The sequence below is a fragment of the Hyperolius riggenbachi genome, chromosome 4 (assembly GCF_040937935.1).
Source record: "Hyperolius riggenbachi isolate aHypRig1 chromosome 4, aHypRig1.pri, whole genome shotgun sequence".
NCBI classification, from domain to species: domain Eukaryota; kingdom Metazoa; phylum Chordata; class Amphibia; order Anura; family Hyperoliidae; genus Hyperolius; species Hyperolius riggenbachi.
In genome coordinates this window covers 336,312,534-336,328,219 of record NC_090649.1, presented here as the reverse complement: position 1 = coordinate 336,328,219, position 15,686 = coordinate 336,312,534, and the positions used below count along the sequence as shown (strand labels likewise).

Genomic DNA, 15,686 nt, shown 5'->3' with positions numbered 1-15,686 from the left:
CCTTAAGTGCACCTCCTTATCAGCCTTAAGCGGAATTTGTTAGACATATGTCTAATAAATACAATGTGACGCCACAAATTTATGATCATTTAGACATCACAGCCACTTATCATATGTCCTTTTTCCACACTTTCATTTCAGATGTTACAAGCAGTCATAGAAGTAGTTTTGTCCATAGATTTGCACTACTGACCACCTGATCATAAGTTAAAGCTTCAGTTTTACAACGCAGAATTACACTTCGGGATCAATTTCATGTTCACTTACAATACTCCTTGTCCCCCTCTCTCTCTTGCATAGTGTTTTCATACTAGTCATTGTTTTCAGGGCAGGAAGGCAGCATAGCTCAGTTTACTATTCACCCCTGTCAGACTAATAGATCCTAGTAAGTATATTCACATGCGTTCTTGCTGTTTTATTAGTTTTAGTCTGCCTCCCCCTCTCCTATTTCCTGTATCAGGGATATTCCCATGGTTTTCAGGCCTTTTGACTCACTATTGTGCTCAAGGCAGAAGTGTTCAGCGACAGAACTTCTATATTGTCCATTATCTTGCATACCACTATTTATGTTAGAAACGTGTTCCATCACACGAGTTTTCAATTTTCGAGTTGTCAGACCAATGTATATTTTGTGACAAGGGCACTCAAGTCAATAAAGGATCCATTCAATATCACAATTGATGACATTTTTAATTTTCCATTTTTTCTCACCAGACACATCAGAAAATGTTTTAGCTGGTACCATTACATCGCATGCAACACACTTACCACATCTAAACATTCCCACTGTTCTACTTCTGCCTTGCCAATTGGTCGTTGAAGTGGGGACATATTGAGAAAACACTAGAGCATCCCATAGATTGGGGGCACGTTTTGCCACAACCAACGGGCAATCACCTACAATCCTATTCAAATCAGGATCTGTCTGCAGTACTGGCCAATGTTTTGCCAATATTTCACAAATTTTGCCCCAATTAGAGTTGTATGGAGTTCTTTATCTCTCTGTCCAGAATGAAATAAATTGAATATAACTAAGCATAGTTCATTAATGGACCACAAAGCATAAAACAAAGCATTTAACAAGTCCAAATTGACCTGACCTATTCTTCTCCATGTGTCATGGTGCCACTTGATGAGAAATTAAAAAGTACTTTTGCGAACTGTGATATATAATAATAATAATATGAACATTTGTATAGCGCTTGTCTCCTGTCGGACTCAAAGTGCTCAAGAGCTGCAGCCACGAGAGTGCAATCAAGAGGCCATCCTGCATTGTTAGGGAAACTCCATACTGAATAGGTACTGATCCTAGCCAGGATTTGAACTCAGGTCTCTCCCATGTCATAGGCGATAAGGGATGGGCCAAAATGCCATTTACTTTTTCTCTTAAGTTTTTTCATAGTTGATATTTTTTATCTTCCCTTTAACCGGTTCAGCGCCGCAGTGCCGAAAATCTCATGCATCCGAGCAACGTTCACCTCCCATTCATTCGCCTATAACTTTATTGCTACTTATCACAATGAATTGATCTATATCTTGTTTTTTCCGCCACTAATTAGGCTTTCTTTGGGTAGTACATTTTGCTAAGAATTATTTTTTTCTAAATCCATTTTAACAGGAAGATTAAGAAAGAAATGAAAAAAAATCATTATTTCTCAGTTTTTGGCCATTATAGTTTGAAATTAATATACGCTACCGTAATTAAAACTCATTTATTTTGTTTGCCTATCTGTCGCGGTTATTTCACCGTTTAAACGATGTCCCTATCACAATTTATAGTGCCGATATTTCATTTAGAAATAAAGGTGCATTTTTTCAATTTGCGTCCATCGCTATTTATAGGCTTATAATTTTAAATAATATAATAACATACTCTCTTGACATGCATATTTAAAAAGTTCAGACCCTTGGGTAACTATTTATGTTGTTTTTGTTTTTTTTTATTGTATTTTTTTTTGTTTTTTTTAAATAAAAAAATGTATGTGGGTAATTTTTGGGGTGGGAGGGAAACTGCTATTTTCTAATGTAAAATAATGTAATTGTTTTATAAAAAATGTATGTAGGTGCAGTTTACTATTTGGCCACAAGATGGCCACAGTGAGCAAAGTCCTGGATGCGAACTATGTCGCATCCAGGAACTAAAATTCAGAGGAGTTGTTTCCTGGGGGGCAGAAATACCACGCTCTCTGGATTGAAAGCGTCGGTATTTCTGCGGGGAAGTCAGATCGGTGAATGGGAATTATATTCCCATTCACTGATCGGGGGGCTAGCGGCGGGTGCGCGCGCGGGCGTGCGCCCGATCGCGCGCACCACGCAGGGAACACAGCAGTGCCTTTCTGGACGAGAAAGCTCGTCCAGAAAGGCCGAACTGGTTAAAATAACTTTTCAGCATTTTGCAATTGAAAAAGTACCAAAAGTAGTACTTTCAAAATTATTTTGTGTACTGTCTTGCTTGCTGTGGATATAAAAGGCATTTTATTGACAAGGTGTGAAAATATCAACTTGGAGAAAACGCAGGAGAAAAAATGAATTGCATATGGGCCCTGGTGTCAAACATGTTACAGTAAAACCGCAAAAAAGGTTTCAGGTAATGCATTATCGTATACCTTAATTCGTGGCTCACATACATATTTTTATAAATAAGGATTTTGTTATTTAGTAAATGCAAAATATTTGGCCAAGATTGCTACAACACAAAGTACAGTGTTTAGGTTCACACACAGCCCCAGAGCCTATGTGAAATCCAGACAGCACCCATTTTAAATAGAAAACAACTTGGTAGTCCAGTCTGTAATGCACTGATGTTTACTGTACATTCCTGATCCATCTGATGAATTTGTGAAGGAGTCAGTTGAGTCCTTTATCAGTTAATTTAATTCCCTACTGTATATATTTTTAGCCAGCACTCTCGGCTTAGTTCAGTCCAGCAACGTTAGTCTTTCCTATTAGTGAAGAATTGTTGGATAGTCCTGGTTTGTCTTACTAACATTCATGCATCACATCATGGCAGCTAGCTGGACATTGGAAGCTCATGGGTCGGAATCAACTGCATGCTCCCTATTACCATTTGTGGCACATGGAAGTGGACTACAGTCATCTAAAATAATGTCCTTAGGGCTCTTTCACACTAGGAGCTGATCCGTGCGTTTTGACGGATTGCGCTTAGGCTGCGTTTAGAAAGGTAACATGAAAGTCTATTTGACTTTCATGTTACCTTTCACATTAGACAAAGCGCTCCAGAGCGTTACGTTGTAATGCTTCTAAGAGCTTTTAATCGTCCAGCGATGGCGTTTTTCCATCGGGTGAATTAGAACTAGGGGCCGATTATCAGCATCGAACTGCAACTACCGATGACACACCGTAGGTCATAATGTATGTAATGTGAAAGAGTCCTTTGAGCTAATGCCATCATAAATGCAACATTTCTACCCTCTTTAGACATCCAATCCTGATGAAAACTCCCTTCAAACTTTGTGTCAAACAAGAATAGTTACAGACCATATTCAAATTGTAACGGGTAAACTTTTCTCCAGAATTATCTATGGTGCAATAATCTTTTTGAAAAACACAGATTATTTAAAATAAAGACTAGGAAGCAATCCTGGAGAAATGGAGGATGTGTGGAACAATTAATCTTGTTGTTTTGTGTGCTACTATTTTGAGCGTTTTCTATACATATTATTGAGAGCTATGTTTTGTTCCCATAACATACACTTGAGAACACATAAGTTATTAGGGATGCTGGTCCATCTGGTACATCCACTGCATTTCGGTTGCCCAGTTTAGATCATATGCAATGTGACCCTGGGAGCTAATGAAATGCCGAGCCAGGTTGACAATGCTCATATTGAAAAAAATGCATATTTGGCCACATCAATTATCTTTCTAGAATCCACCCTTATCTTCTATTGCCACTGCAGCTCTGTTCCCAGTCATTGTCTTTGAGAGACTGGTGTTGTGTGTCCGACATCACCCACATGTGAATGCCCCCTCAAGCTTTCATTGGTTCTGAGGGTGTGGGAGAACTGCCTGGCAATCTGGCTGTTCCCCTGTGTTATGCACAAGATGTAGTCATCACCTCACATAAAAGGACACATCAAGAATACAAGATTTCATGAAGTGGCCCTCTCACAAGTAAGAGATGCATAGTTGGCAGCAATTTGGGAACTCAGGAGGCTCAGATACAACCTTACAGTTTTTCAATTTTAAGGATGAGAGTTAAAAAGCCAATTAAAGGACTGTGTTAGGCTCCGGTGAAAGTCCATGGTAAATATAAAGGATTTTCTAATTCAGGTGTAAAGTTTAGGTACAGACTGTCAGTGGGACCATGGTTAATAGTAGGCTAAAGTTAGTGTCCAAGGATAAGGTGGGTGGTATGATCATGCAACCAGCATGAATTTTAAGGTAAGGCTATGGTCAGGTGGAAGAACAAGTTTCAAGAAATCTGGAATGAAAAGAATACCTTAATAACCTGTGAAAAAAAACAATGGTGAAACTGGCACTAATGCAGTGCACTATGCGTTTGTGAATAGATTCTTATCATAAAGTATAGAGAGGATAATTTAAAATTAAAAGGTAATGCTGCTTTTTTTTTAGAAAACTATGTTTTTATTTTGGCTCTATATATGCAAACATTTTTGCATTTTTATGCACATATAAAAATATAAACATTCCATGGTCCTACCTACAGAAACTTGAATGGAAGAGTGCCACAGCTACCAGTTAAATAAATTGATCCAACGCTTAAAAATGAGTAGCACCGCAGGAATTTCAGGATAGACTCATAACAATACAGAGTACTGTTGCTAAGGCTGCAAAGAAGAGCTATGTGATCTTAATGGGAATATCTTGGCTGGCTGCAAATTGAAATGTAGAGATCATTTTCAATAACCCCAAAAACTGCAAAATGACACATTTTTATTTATTTATGTTTAATGAAAGTAGAATTTTATTTTTTATTTTACTCTTTGTGCTTTAATGGAACCCCAAATGAAGAAAAATTTGGATGTTGATCTCTTAATCTCATTTAAAGAGAATGTATATATGTTGGGGGGTTTGTTTTAAGCATAATTGTGCTGTTATGTTCAGCATTGAAATATAAACTTTTGATCTTTTAATTTGATACATATGGAACATGAATAAATATTTCATTTTTTAAGAATCTTTATTTATATTGTTAAACATACACAATAATAGAGGAATGAAGAGTAAAGAATGTCTGTCAACATGGAGACTAAACTTGAGAAAGGTTTGATTATGTTTTTAACATCTTAGTGAAACATAAAAGGAGGTTATCAGTCTATGCCAACATTGCTTATATGTTATGTTTTTATTCTGTAGCTGCTCTTTAACTTGTTAATGCTTTATGTGTAGAACAGAAGTAAGCTAATTACCTAAAGCTCTGTAAAGGTACAAATGCTAAAAACTGTCATACACACATTTACTAAATATCTGCATTTGCAAGGCGCATAGCCTGCAATGGTTTTTGACAATTGTGCAGCACTTATCTGCTTAGTAGCAGACAAAGCTGTCAATGCATTTACAGTGTGTGAGAATGCACATTAAAGGGACCCTGAGCTCTGGAAAAAATGAAATTTGGACTTGCCTTTACTTATCTTCCTAAAGCCCCAGATAGCCCGTAAGGTCCCCCCCAGTGTCCTCCTGGTCCCTTCCATGGTTTTTGGTCCTGGCTCCAGTAAGTCCAAATTTCATTTTTATTAAGAGCTCATGGTCATTTTTAAATATTTTCTGTGACATTTTTGTGAAAATGTTTATAAAACATCCCTGGCATGTGTGGAGTTTTTAATTTTTTTAGGTGTTTTGGGATATTTTTTTTTTACCTCAAAATAATTTTTTTTTTGAAGTATGGGCTCACTATTTTCTGGCCTTTTTTAGTTTCCTTTTAAAGAAAAATATATAAAAAAAATTGTATTCCCTCCCTATGAAGATTTGACTTTTTGGGAGGTTCTTTCAATTAAAGGTTTTTTTTTAACATCTAATTTGAATTAAAAAAAACAAAACGTTCACATCTTGTTCTACATTCCCCTATGTAGGCTATTGTAACATTGTGTTTCGAAGCCTGCTGATATGTGGTTCCATCCCCTGGGCAATACTAGCCCACATGTATTTATGACATTGTTGAAAAAGGTTCAGGTTCCCCTTGTCCAGTATTATCCTGGCTTCATGTGTAAGGAGTGTGGTGGAATGTGGGTGCTTCCTAGAAATATTAAGGGAGCCCTCAGACATATACTGTATCTCCTCCCCAGGTAATTTTTGACCAACGACTAGGGATAGTCATTAAGGTGCAAATTATTCCAAATAATACAAATGTTATGCCACTTTTATGTGAACTTGTGCAACTTGGACCAAGGAAATACTGCTGCTGAGTAAATCAGCATAAAACAAGCATCAGCTTGTAATTATTTGCATTTCATTGACCATCCCTAGTCCTTCTCATTTATAATGAAAAGTAATTATATAAAGTTTATTTGAATTATAAATACAACAACATATTTAATTGAAAATAACTAATAAAAGTATTTTTCTTTTTCCATCTCTACTCTCTTTTTTCTCAGGTTCATTATAAATCAATCTTCTAAAGTATCAGTTTTTCTGATCTTTATTGTTCTTTCTTCTTCTGTATATTTATATGCTGTGACGCCATCTTCTTCTCATCTGTACACTTCTTTCTTATTCTTTGATCTTTTGTTCTTCTATTATTCTGTTCTTCTTTTCTTCTTTTCACTTGCCTCTCGATTAGCTTGTTAGGAGATTGCCACCTGCTATCCATTTTTACTACATCCTGTCACAATGCTGATCAGGAGCCCTGTCAGCAGGCATTTAAATTTCATGCTTGGATTTCCTGTTGATCAGGGGTGTGGGCCTATAAAAATTTAGCAGAAAAATTAATCCCCTACCCTACCATGTTGGGAAATTCAGTATTTGAATTTTCTACTTAGCATATAGCGCCTCCCCTTTTCTCAGATTTCCACTCAGTTTTATGGACTCAGATTTTTCCTGTGAATGAGGCAATCACGGAAATTCACGGCCATGATCACAGAAAAGCGTTTTAGCTAATAGCAAAGCCCCCATACATGCTACAATCACCAAAATTGCATGGATTATAAAGGCAAGATGTGGCTACAACTTAAAAAAATTCAAAAAGAACTTTTAGCTTTTGAGAAAATTGATTTTAACATTTTAAACAAAATAGTATTTGTGATTAAAAAGCCACCAAAACCTGACGACTTTAGCAGTTAATAGCAAAGCTCCCTTACATGGTAGGGACACCAAATTTGCCAGATATGTTAAGAAGAACAGTGGGAACAAGAGGGAAAAAAATTCAAAAAGACCTTATAGTTTTTGAAAAAATCGATTTTAAAATTTCAAAGGAAAAAAAGTATACATTTAAAGCGGTAAATGACAGTTCTTAGTGAAACAATTCCCGCCAACTTTAGCAGTTAATAGCAAAGGTCCCTTACATCCTAGCAACACCAAATTTGCAGGATATGTTTATATATAAATATATATATATATATATATATATGTATATATATATATATATATATATATATATATATATATATATATAATCTTTTTTTTGTGTGCTGATAGTGGGAAATTTCTAAAACAAAACAAATGACATGGGGTCCCCCCTCCCGGGCCTCTTTAACCCCTTGTCCCCCATGCATGCTGGGATAGCAAGATTGCAGAGCCCCGGCTGACTGGGGCTTTGCACCCTGAGCTATACCAGCCCTCATGGTCCATGGTATGGGGGGGCTCCGGGGGAGAGGGGCGGCCAAGCCTTCCCCTCTCCCCTGGAGCCCTTGTCCAATCCATCGACAAGGGGCTCTTCCCCACCTCCAGTGCTCCGGGAAAAGGTGGGGGCAATGACTCCCTGGGGGAGGTTTATGGTGGCATCTGGGAGTACCCTTTAAGAAGGGGACCACAGATGCTCGCCCCCCTCCCATGAGAAATGAGTATAGGGGTACAAAGTACCCCTTACCCATTTCCATAAAGTGTTAAGTGAAATAAAAATGCAACAAAGAAAAAAGTATTTTCTTATTCTTAATTAACCAGAAATACTTACCCATACCTGTAATAAAATGCCACACCAATATTCTCTATCTTGTGATCTTCACCTTGATTGAAGATCTCCGACGACCCGCCTCCACACACGCCGCAGCTCTCAGCTATACCAAGTATAGCTGAGAGCACATCCGCCTATGCGGATGCATTGCCACCGGCTCCTGCTGTCCTGAGTCCTCCCTGCCCCCCACCTGTAACCCCTTACCCATGGGTAGTGCGGGTACAAGCATGGGTGAGGGTGACAGGTGTGGGCAGGGGGAGAGGACAGCGGGAGTCGGCGGCAATGCGTCCGCATATACTAAGTATAGCTGAGAAAAAAACATCTTTAAATTTTGGCTCTAAGGTTCCCCATTGGTCGATAAGGAACCAATGGGGAGCCAAAATTTGTTTTTCTCTCAGCTATACTTAGTATAACTAAGAGAGCATCCTATGCAGACACTTTGTTGTCAGCTCCCGCTGTCCTCCCTGGTTCTCCCACGCCTATCACCCTCACCCATGCTGGTACCCAGTGCACCCATGGGTGCATGGGTGAGGGTAACAGGTGGGGGGCAGAGAGGACAGCGGGAGCCGGCAGCAATGCATCTGCATAGGCGGATGTGCTCTCAGCTATACTAAGTAAAGCTGAGAGCAGCGGCATGTGTGGCGGCGGGTCAGCAGAGATCTTCAATCAAGGTGAAGATCGCAAGATAGAAGATATTGGCGTGGGACATTTTCCGAGGATATTGGCGTGATCTTTTTAAAGGTACAGGTAAGTATTTCTGGTTAATAATAATAAAAAAAATTTGTTGTTGAGTTTTCATTTCATGTAACCCTTTATGGAAATGGGTAAGGGGTACTTTGTACCTTTATACTGATTTCTCCTGGGAGGGGGGTGGGCATATGGGTTCCCCTTCTTAAAGAGGACTCCCAGATGCCACCATGAACTCCCCAGGGAGTTGTCACCCCCACCTCCTCCTGGGGCACCAGAGGTGGGGAAGAGCCCCTTGTCCATGGATTGGACATGGGCTCCAGGGGAGAGGGGTAGGCTTGGCCGCCCCTCTCCCCTGGAGCCCCCCCCCCCCCATACCATGGACCATGGTATAGCTCAGGGTGCGAAGCCCCAGTCGGCCGGAGCTCCATATTCTGGCTATCCCAGCCTACATGGGGACAAGGTGTTTTTTTTAATTTCCCACTATCAGCACAAACAATTATTATTTATTTATTTTTTTTAAAATATTGTTTCCCACTATCTTTTTAACATATCCTGCAAATTTGGTGTTGCTGGGATTTAAGGGGCCTTTGCTAAAGTCAGTGGGAATTGTTTCACTAAGAACTGTCATTTACCGCATTTAAATGTATACTTTTTTCCTTTGAAATTTTAAAATCAATTTTCTCAAAAACTATAAGGTCTTTTTGGAAAAAAAAATTGCCTCTTCTTCCCACTGTTCTTCTTAACATATCTGGCACATTTGGTGCCCCTACCATGTAAGGGGGCTTTGCTATTAACTGCTAAAGTCGGCGGGAGATAATTACGAATTAATTTTTACCATGATCCCCTTGATCACAACCATGATTGAATTCTGAATATTTGTAATCACGGAATTTCCGTGGTCGATTTCCGTGATCCAGAATTGATCACGGCGTTGAATACCGAAGCCGAATAGTGAAAAAATGCTTGTGAATCACGGCTAATCCGTGATCACAGAAAATATCTGCCCATCACTGCCCTCATTTATGTTTAGGTGATTATAGCATATGTTTATTTTTCTTTACTGTCGCAGTAAATAAGTCTCTAACATTACTTGACTTAGTAGCTGACAACCAGATTGTTCTCTTTTTATAGCTAACTGATCCTTACTGTAGTAATCGAGTATCACATTTTAATTTCAGATATTGTATATTTTCCTATTTAAAAAATAAAAACTCAATTTTTGAACTATATTATTAATACAAACCTGAAAAAATGCAGTTTCCTTGCTGTCGTGCCATTATTTGGCTTTCGTACTATCTAAGTTGGCAAGAAAACTTAATTTGTTTTATGTAAGTAGAAAGCAGACCTATTATTTTGTTGTCACTCGAGGTTTCTTTTAAAGAACAAGTCACTTTTTGTGCACTTTCCTTTATTAAACTAGCTTGTGTCCATGCACAAAGAGAGAGAGAATTTCTGTTCTCACTTCATCTGAATGACTTTTCCTATATCAATGGTTTGGTATTCTCCACTCTGACATAAAATATGAATCATCTGCCTTAAGTTAATTAACCTTCTGCCACCCGCGTCACGCCAGTAGACGTGGCCGCGGCGGCAGCCCCAGGTCCGCCTAACGCCAATTGCCGTAAAGTCCCGGGGCTCTATTTTGCATGAGATCGCGCGCATCTCATGCACGGAGGGCGGAGCTCCGCCCCGCCTTCAGTCTCCATGCGGCTATTGCCGCTCGTGAGACTGTTAGACGGCGATTACGCCGTCTATTTACTTGGTGCAGCGCTGCGTGTGACACGGCTGTCCCCATGGGGGACAAGAGAGCGATCGGCTCTCATAGGCAGAAGCCTATGACAGCCGATCGCCATAATTGGCCGGCTGTGGGGAGGGAGGGAGGGAATACATTTAAAGAAACAGGGGTTTTTAGAAAAAAAAAAAACAATAATATTTATTTAAAGAAAAATAAACATGGGGGAGCGATCAGATCCCACCAACAGAGAGCTCTGTTGGTGGGGAGAAAAGGGGGGGGGGGGGGAATCACTTGTGTGCTGAGTTGTGCGGCCCTGCAGCTTGGCCTTAAAGCTGCAGTGGCCAATTTTGCTAAAAATGGCCTGGTCACTAGGGGGGTTTAGCCCTGCAGTCCTCAAGTGGTTAAAGGGAGACCTTCTTTCAAATGCTGTGAGTATGATGTAAGTTCTCTTTCATTACAAAGACACAGGCCAGATAAATCATTCACATGACTGTAATTCCATTCTGTCCAGTACTTCACATGCTGCTACTACTGTATAATCTAAGAAACGTATTTTTCTTTACCATTAGAATTATTCCAGTAGGAAAAAACCCCAAAGGATTTATATCTTCAAGAGTTTTATAAATGTCAGAACATAAGTTAAAGTCAATTTAGGCCATTGCTAGATAATAAAACCAGATCTATGAAAACATATTTGTGTTTTAAAAACGAAAGGTCCAGTACTGTATAAAAAAAATACATCAGTTACTTCCTTACTGTTTTGTAAACACAATTAGATTTTAGTAAAATAATTAAAACAGCTCTAAATATCACAAGTGTAAACAAACAAAAATTGGGTGAGGGTTTTAAGGCCCATGAATAATAATCAAATGTCATAAAACATAACTCTGAATTACAATCTTAATAGATGAACAGATATGACATAATGCAGTAAAAAGTCCATATGCCATGTGGCCACCTAACACATGTTTCAGGACTTTGAAAGTAGCTGCTTCTTCCATGGAAAAGTGTAGTAATATCAGAAGTCATGGCAAAAGGCAGTTAAAAGCATAGTGTGTGGAAAAACAACACACATACATATCTCAAATGATCCAAGTGTCTGGTCACCAGGTGCCAATCAGAGTCTACCTGACACAAGCAGGCATAGGCTGAGCATAGCAATCATCTATCACCCCACCCACGCCATTACCACTGCAAGATTTTCTGAGCTGCATACCACCTGATTGAGGGCTGCCATCTTTTTTGCTTTATACTTAAATGGACTATTATGTTTTAGAACCATTACTCCAGTTATTGCTATTGACTAGCCATATTTATTGCTATAAACACACGAAGTTATCCTGCGCTCCAGCCAAGAGGTCACACTGTCACAGATGGTTCCCCTTTAAAGTTTCCACACTGCAGCGCTCCAGATAGGGTGATTGGCAAAACAACTAAGAAAGAATAGAGCGCGCCATAGTGCATTAAACGTTTTCAGGGTATTTTATTGACACATAAAAGTTCTACTCACAAACAAAGGAGTTAAAATCGCATGTCAGCGGAATGCCAGCCGCTTCCCTCAGTGGTGGAGGATGACGCGCTGTGGCCAGCAGCGCGGATTCCGATGTCCTGGGCTCCGTTTCGCTCCGTTTCGCTGGGGAGTGGGCGTGGCTGGGTCAGTAAGCGTGTGACGTCATGACGCGTTTCGGCGCACGGCGCCTTCGTCAGATCTTCGTCAAATCTGACGAAGGCGCCGTGCGCCGAAACGCGTCATGACGTCACACGCTTACTGACCCAGCCACGCCCACTCCCCAGCGAAACGGAGCGAAACGGAGCCCAGGACATCGGAATCCGCGCTGCTGGCCACAGCGCGTCATCCTCCACCACTGAGGGAAGCGGCTGGCATTCCGCTGACATGCGATTTTAACTCCTTTGTTTGTGAGTAGAACTTTTATGTGTCAATAAAATACCCTGAAAACGTTTAATGCACTATGGCGCGCTGTATTCTTTCTTAGTTGTTTTATTGCTATACTCTGATTGGCACCTGGCTGACCAGATGGAAAGGACACCTACAGAATTTGAACTGTTGATGTTTATTTTTTTTCCACACACCATGCTTTTAACTGCCTTTTGGCAAGATTTCTTAAATTACTACTCTTTGTCTCTGAAGAAGCAGCTACTTTCAAAGCCATGAAATGTGCATTAGGCCATTGTTGATATTGTTACCAGGCATGGGCTCATGAGGACTCGAATTCATGATTTAAATGAGGCTTAATTGCCTCAGGTGTGCGGCTGGATCTGAAGGCGCTAGTTACCCATAAGTCCGTCGTCCTTCCTACGTTCCAAACAGCTTGCACGCGTCCTATTGGACGCATTGCCAGCCTCACTACACGGCACGCACTTCCTCCTTCAAGCTGGAAGGAGGAAGTGCGCGGTGGTGAGGCTTGCAACACGTCCAATAGGATGCGTGCAAGCTGTTTGGAGCACAGGGAGGACGATGGACTTATGGGTAACTAACCCCTTCAGATCCAGCCGCACACCTGAGGCAATTAAGCCTCATTTAAATCACGTATTCGAGTCCTTAGGGACTCGTAAGTACTCGTGAGCCTTATTGTTACATTGCACATGGACCTTTTACTGCATTATGTCCTATCTGTTCATCTAATTAAAGTTATGTTTTATGGCATTTAATTATTATTTACGGACCTTAAAATCCCCACCTAATTTTTTGTTTATTTATACTGATAGGTCAAAAAGACATACACTTTATTATAGCAAATGCTAATCACAATAACAATTGAGCAAAAAGGAAAATATTATACCACTCAGGTACATGTAGTCATAGCAGTACATAAAACATGCACATCAGTATAAATTATTCATTATTATTATTATTATTATTATTTATTGTATTTATAAAGCGCCAACATATTACGCAGCGCTGAACATTAATTTAGGTTACAGACAATATTTAGGGGTGACATACAGCAATATGACAATACAGGAATACAAGAAAACCAGATCACACACCATAGTATGAGTACAAGGTATTGCTTAGTCAGTCACTGGATGGAGCATGGAGATTAGGCAGGTTAGGTTCACTCAGATGCATAGCATGGGTGCACAGTAATGGAGGTGCAAGATCAGGTAGGACACAAAAGGAGGAGGACCCTGCCCAAAGGCTTACAATCTAGAGGAAGAGGTAAGGACACGAATGGTAGGGGACCAGAGTTCAGCTGTAGGTTTAGAGCACTTGTGAGGGGTGGTAGGCCAGAGTGAAAAGGTGAGTTTTGAGTGCTTTCTTGAAGATGATGAAGGAGGGGGCTGCCCTAATGGGTGGAGGTAGGGAGTTCCATAGTGTTGGAGCAGCTCTTGAGAAGTCCTGGAGGCGTGCATGGGACTGGGTGATTCGGGGGGCGGTTAGGCGAAGTTCATTGGAAGAGCGGAGTGAGCGGCTAGGTGTGTACCTCTGAGTAAGATCGGAAATGTAGGTTGGACAGGTTTTGTGGACAGATTTGTAGGTCAGACACAGTATCTTGAATCTGATTCTGGACTGGATAGGAAGCCAGTGGAGGGATTCTAGGAGCGGATCCGCCGTGGTGGAGCGATGGGAGCAGTGGATAATTCTGGCTGCCGCATTCATGATGGACTGCAGTGGGGCTGTTCGGGTCATAGGGAGACCAGACAGCAGGGCATTGCAGTAGTCAAGGCGGGAAATTATGAGGGCATGGATGAGGAGTTTGGTGGTGGCAGAGGTCAGGAAAGGGCGAATCTTACAGATGTTACGAAGGTGGAAGTTGCAGGACTTAGTGAGGTTTTGGATGTGGGAAGTGAAGGAGAGTGCGGAGTCCAGGGTGACACCCAGACAGCGGGCTTGAGAGGTAGGGCGAATGGTAGTGTGGTTAACAGTGACATGCACATCTGGGAGGTTCGTGGATGGCCGGGGTGGGAAGATCATAAATTCAGTTTTGTCTAGATTTAGTTTCAGGAACCTAGCGGACATCCAGGAGGAGATGGCTGATAGGCAGGAGGAGACCTTGTCCATGGAAGTGGTGGATATGTCAGGGGTGTGGAGGTAGATCTGGGTGTCATCTGCATACAGATGATAGTTAAAACCCATGGAGGAGATAACCTTGCCAATGGAGGATGTGTATAGGGTGAACAGTAGGGGGCCAAGGACCGAACCTTGGGGGACTCCCACCGAGAGGTGGTTGGGGGTGGAAGAGGACTCATTGAAGATGGTCGTGAAGGAGCGGTTGGAGAGGTAGGATGAAAGCCAGGACAGGGCGAGATCGTGAATGCCCAAGGACTGGAGGGACTGGAGGAGTAGGGTATGATCTACTGTGTCAAAAGCTGCTGACAGGACAAGGAGGAGGAGAATGGAGTATTTACCTTCAGCTTTAGCTAAGGCAAGGTCGTTGACCACTTTGGTGAGAGCAGTTTCGGTTGAGTGGGCAGGCCTAAATCCAGATTGGAGTGTGTCTAGCAGTGAGTTGGCATTGAGGTACTGGGTCAGGCGTTTGTGAACCAGGCGCTCAAGGAGTTTTGAGGCAAAGGGGAGGAGGGAGATAGGACGATAGCTCTAAATATGTAAATGGTGACCATAATGGTGCTAATACACAGTACCTGAATACACTGTTGGTGAATATATAGTGATTATTGTATATTTGATATTTAAGACTGTGAGCAGCAAATGCCATTTTTTTATTTATATTTACTTATATATATATTTACCTTGTTGCCTTGTTCCCTACTTGAATTGTAGGCAGAGATAAATAAAGGTGAGTGATTAGCTGGAACAGGTGCTTTTTAGTCACCTAGAGGGCTCAGTTGCTGAGCTTGCTTAATCTGTGGCTTGCATAATAAATACAATAGCTTGAAACAAATGGCATAAGGGTTAAAAACAGTCGTTAAAACAACTGTAATAGGTGAGTGCTATTGACTCTACTGCCAGGTTTTATTTTACTTTTTTTAAATTGAACCCATTTAGGATTTATTATGGCATCCATCTTGAGCAATGTGGTGCAATGGACATCTTGTTCAATGTATGCATACCTAGAGCAGATGTTTGTGGGTGCTTACTGTTGTCCTCAATGGATGTGAGTTGTTGAATTAGAAACCATGATCAAGTGGCTAAATAAACAGCTTGCAAAGCTGATATACACTATCAATTTGGAAAAGAACCATGTGCTC

General features: G+C 40.8%; 1 long non-coding RNA gene across 1 annotated transcript in view; it reads right to left on the bottom strand.

The window, feature by feature from the left end:
• Positions 1–5,175: 5,175 nt before the first annotated feature.
• The window catches only part of LOC137570827 (uncharacterized), a 58,470-nt gene continuing 47,959 nt past the window's right edge, over positions 5,176–15,686 (bottom strand). Inside the window, exon 3 of the long non-coding RNA XR_011031203.1 lies at positions 5,176–6,883. This is a non-coding gene — a long non-coding RNA (uncharacterized lncRNA). The remainder of the gene's footprint in view (positions 6,884–15,686) is intronic.